General features: G+C 41.4%; 2 non-coding genes across 2 annotated transcripts; both read left to right on the top strand.

Moving 5' to 3' along the window:
- Positions 1–71, top strand: Trnag-gcc. The gene has a single exon. It is a non-coding gene; the product is annotated as a tRNA-Gly (tRNA).
- Positions 72–313: 242 nt separating this feature from the next.
- Positions 314–384, top strand: Trnag-gcc. The gene has a single exon. It is a non-coding gene; the product is annotated as a tRNA-Gly (tRNA).
- Positions 385–4,676: the final 4,292 nt, after the last annotated feature.

Raw genomic sequence — 4,676 nt, 5'->3', positions numbered from 1 at the left:
GCATCGGTGGTTCAGTGGTAGAATGCTCGCCTGCCACGCGGGCGGCCCGGGTTCGATTCCCGGCCGATGCAAATTAATATTTTAAAATTATTTTATTTTTTTTTAAAATATTTTCAGTGCGATTTATATTCATAAATTTAAAGGCCCCTTCAACCTATATATTGTATACTTTTTTATTCTTCCAATCTTCAATCAGAGGTTATTGGGTATAAAACCAGTTTTTGTATCGATCAATGGATTTTTTGCAAAGATGTTCGCAAATCTTGTAGCGAAAAAGAAAATTTTAGCTTGGGAAATACTTTTCCGTCAAGCAGCATCGGTGGTTCAGTGGTAGAATGCTCGCCTGCCACGCGGGCGGCCCGGGTTCGATTCCCGGCCGATGCAAACTATCTTTTTAATAATCACTTCCTTCCCAGAGTTAAATATTATGAAAATTTTGATAAGACCGAATTGTGATTCTTTACTGCCTTTTTTTGCAGTAATCAATGAATTCCAATTGGTTATGCTTATCATATCTATTTTATTAAGCGTATATTTTTAAACCCTTAACTTCCTTGAAGTATATTGACATCTAATATTGATAATATATGACTGTCATAGTTTCTGCAAATATATATCGGCTGATAACAATTGAAGGCAATGTCTAGTTATTTTAAGAAAGAACACCAGACCAAAATATAGCTGATAACTTAAAAGGGGGTCAGACCTTAGCCATTTCATTCATGAAAAGAAATAGAGAGTGTTCCTTTAATTTGACATATATTCTAAATTCTTAAAAAGTAATCTGTGCAGTAGCATCGTTTGTACAACTGAGTTGCCTAGTTTCCAGGAATTGTGGTTGTAAGACTTAATCAAGCATCAGTTGGGAAATGATCACTGGATTCCACGGATTCGTACTCGCATCCGTATCTCCATGCCCATTCACCTTGCGGACAGCAATCCGAATGGAGCCGAGTCGAGTTCAGTTGAGTTGTTCCCCCTGAAGAAGGCGCGCACCATGAATAGCGTTAGGATCATGGCCAAATGAGCAGCCTTAAGCAGTGCAGTATCCCATGGCAAGCCCCTCTTGTAAGCCAGACTTGTGTGCGCATTATTCAAATGCCCATCTAAGTATCTGTCGCTGTCGCTGGCTTTGTATCTGTATCCGAGTCCATGGAAAAGCCAAAGCCGAAGCCAGCGCATGCCAAACCACGTAACCCAGCGAAAAGAAACGAATCGTATTGCGGAGAGAGAGAGAGACAGCGACAACATGGAGAACTGTCAGTTGGAGCTGACATATAAACTGACAGTTTGAAATTGAGGTTTTCTCCATGCTGACAGCGTAACACGTCAACTTAAGGAGGCATAAGGCCGGCCGAAGTGCCTGTCCAGATACAAATAGACAACCGGGGCCCCGAGGAGTGCGCGACTAGTCCATGTAAAGCGAAAAGATAGTTAAGACTCCACCAGAGCTAGATGGAAATGGAATTGGAGATGGAAGCGGGGTTGGGGATAGAGACTGAGACTGAGATGGAGATGGAGTCGGAGCCAGCAGCTATCGCAGACAGCAGCCGTAGACAGCAGGCAATTTGACAGCTTAAACACACGAGCATGTCAAAATGATATGATCGCTAAGTGAGCGCAAACCCACAAAAGCCTAGAACGGCATACGGCGATATAGCCAAGATGAATGCGAAATGAGCGGGGTGGGGCCCGGGATACAGTAAAACCTGTGAAAATGGGAAATGTAACAATCGAAGAGTGAAATTTAGTTCTAGAATCGAAAAAACAAAAGAAAAGCATTCGGATAACTTTAAGAAATAGTACTGCAAACTTATACAAAATTGGGCAACATAGTAAGTGACACCTGTACTGTACCATATTATACCATAATCAAAGTCCTAGGAAGCCTCAAGTGTTGCATCTTCTTTGCGCCGCTGCGCATCGGTTTCTTTAATAACAAACACAGAGCTCGACGCTCGGACAAAACTTTTGCCTGTCAGCGTTGGTTTCCAAGTGGAGCTCGGTCTGGGAGCTGGGACTTTCGGTTTGGGTCTGGGTCTGGGTCTGGGACTCTGGGTATGAGGCCTGAGACGGGGTCTCAAGACCCAGTGTGTGTGTGCCTGGGTAACTTATCTCGGCTTTCAGTGTCAGCATGTTGTAGCCGTTGTGCGCTCGTTCGGAGGTTCGGCGTGCGTGTTGCTTTTCATGTTTACATTAATAAAAGTCAAAGGTTCTCGAGACTGACATATTGTAATTTATGTTTAGTGACAGCTTTATATCGGCGCAAAACGAACTTTAATCACTTGTTATTTAGCATAAATGAGTTGCCTCCTCTTGGAGTGGAATTGATTTGTTACTTTGTGATCGAGTAACCCATCTGAATATGCAATCTCCGATGACCGCATCACGCTCTTTGCATATTGAATACTGTAACTACTACAACTACTACCTAATAAATATTATTTAATTTAATTTTTATTGAATATTCTTTGTTCGCTGACGGGTTGTGCAAAATTGAATAAGCTGCCAGTTAGAATGGGGGTCTCTTGTCAGTTTTATGTCAAAATAAATGAAGTTAAATGACAGTTTAATCAAGGCGTCAGGCAATGTCAGAGCATCATCAACCCCGCGGCACCGTCATTATCATCATTACTATACGTTCAGTTAGTCAGTTAGTCAGTTTGTCAGTCGGTTAGTCATGTGTGTGCCCCTGCTCGAACACGAGGAACTATTGTACAACCCAACTGTTATGCTGACTGCCTGTGACTTGTGTAATACATATCTGGCGAACAATGCGAATCCGTCGACCAAGTATATATACTTTATATATATATATCTTCTGTTGGCTTGTCATTGTCAGGCATTTGGCGAGAGACGTTCGTAAGTGCATTTGCATTTTGCATTTGGCGCGTTGCAAGCTGCAAATGTTTTTGACACTTGACAGCCAACGCACTGACAGCTATAAAAATGTACGATAAACTTGCAGTACATGGCCAACAGAGAGGCTAAAGTTACTGCAAAAATCAAGAAAAACTAAAAATAGCAATAACTCAGTATAAATCTCATTTTCAAACTACTTCTTTTTCTACTATAAATCATTGAATGCATCAATCAAATTTAAGAATTCCTGCTACAAGCTGCAACCTCAAAACCAATTTATCCGGATAGACCAAATCATCTGGTAATTATTATCAGCGGGATGTATTTGTTGTGGTTTTAACCCGGCCCGCAGATCGACCGACTCCCGCGTAAAAATAGAAAACCAAATAAATCTTGTCCGCTCTTTGAGGACGCCGTCTTCCTCTCTGATCTGTACTCTTTATGCCGCGTCATCGTCGGCAAGAAGTTGTTTACAAATGAATTTAATTGATCAATCAAAGCGAGTGAAGATCAAAAAAAGAAAAAACTAGAAAAAAATGAGGAGAAAGAAATAAGATCAAAGCAACGCGGAGCCCAAAACAGACAAATGCCATACAAGCAGCGACAAGCCGAACATGCAGCAATCAGCCAGCAAGGGGCAACACCACATTAGACATGTTCTCCGCTCCTTCAGTCACTCACTCACTCAGTCACTCAGTCACTCAGTCATCCAGTCATTCAGCCAGCCATTCCGATCGCTCCATGTCCATTTGGCCACTCCAACCAACTCGAAGATTCATTGCATCGCAGTGCACCCAGCGTTGTTCGCTGGCGTTGTTTTGATTGGTATCACTCAATGAACTTTGATTGTTGTAAATGTAATTAATCAATAACACAAACATTTACACAACAGCCAACAAATGGTGGAGCGAGGTGGCCGGGGCGCACCATCAGCATCTTAATCAACTGCAATTGTGCTGGAAATCGATTGGAGAGATTGTTGTGACATTGGGTCTGGTCTGGTATGGTCTGGCCAAGTGTGGACTTGGTCAATGTCTGATAAGTTGCGACGGGAGATAAATGGTAATTGGAATTGTTCTAGCTAGTGGAGTTTTTGATACTGAAAAGCAATGGAAATAATTGTATTAGAAGTTAAATATTCTTTAATATACAATAAATGCCACCATTCTTTTCCAAATTAATCTTCCAAATTTCAGCCAATTGTTATTAATTATTCGGACACTGGTTTTAGGACTAATTACACATGCATATCTAACGAACTCCCTCTTTAACCGTCATTACATAAATTAAATGCCAAATCGTATGCATAATTTTAATAAATATTATAAGTTCCAACCTCCGTTGGCAAAACGGCAAAAATCAAAAACAAAAACAAAAGTACAAACTGCGGCTAAACATCCGGCGGAGGTCATAGAGAGCGGGCACCCAAATATCTCATAAATAACCCAACAACCGAACCGATCCCCACTGAATTGAGCTGAAAAATGGTTTACAAAATATTTTATTTTTGTTGTGGCACAGCGATAAGGCAAAACGAGTGGCAACAAAGAGGGGCAAGAGCGGCAGTGGGTGTTAAATCTGCGCTACAACACATATAATAGCTGAAAAATTTGTAAATATTTCATAAATGGGACATAAATTAACACAACTAATGCCATAAACTACAGCGGCGGCAGCAACAATAACCAATGTTGCCATGATTTGTTGCACGATAATTGCAGCCAGTTGCAGTAGCAGCATGGCCGTGTGGCAGTGTCAGTCCCGACAAACTTACGAACACGAAAAATAGTCGCAAAAGTTGACATTTTCGCTCG

This window comes from Drosophila eugracilis, unplaced genomic scaffold, assembly GCF_018153835.1.
Source record: "Drosophila eugracilis isolate 14026-0451.02 unplaced genomic scaffold, ASM1815383v1 contig_353, whole genome shotgun sequence".
Lineage (NCBI taxonomy): Eukaryota > Metazoa > Arthropoda > Insecta > Diptera > Drosophilidae > Drosophila > Drosophila eugracilis.
This window is presented reverse-complemented; position numbering and strand designations above follow the sequence as displayed.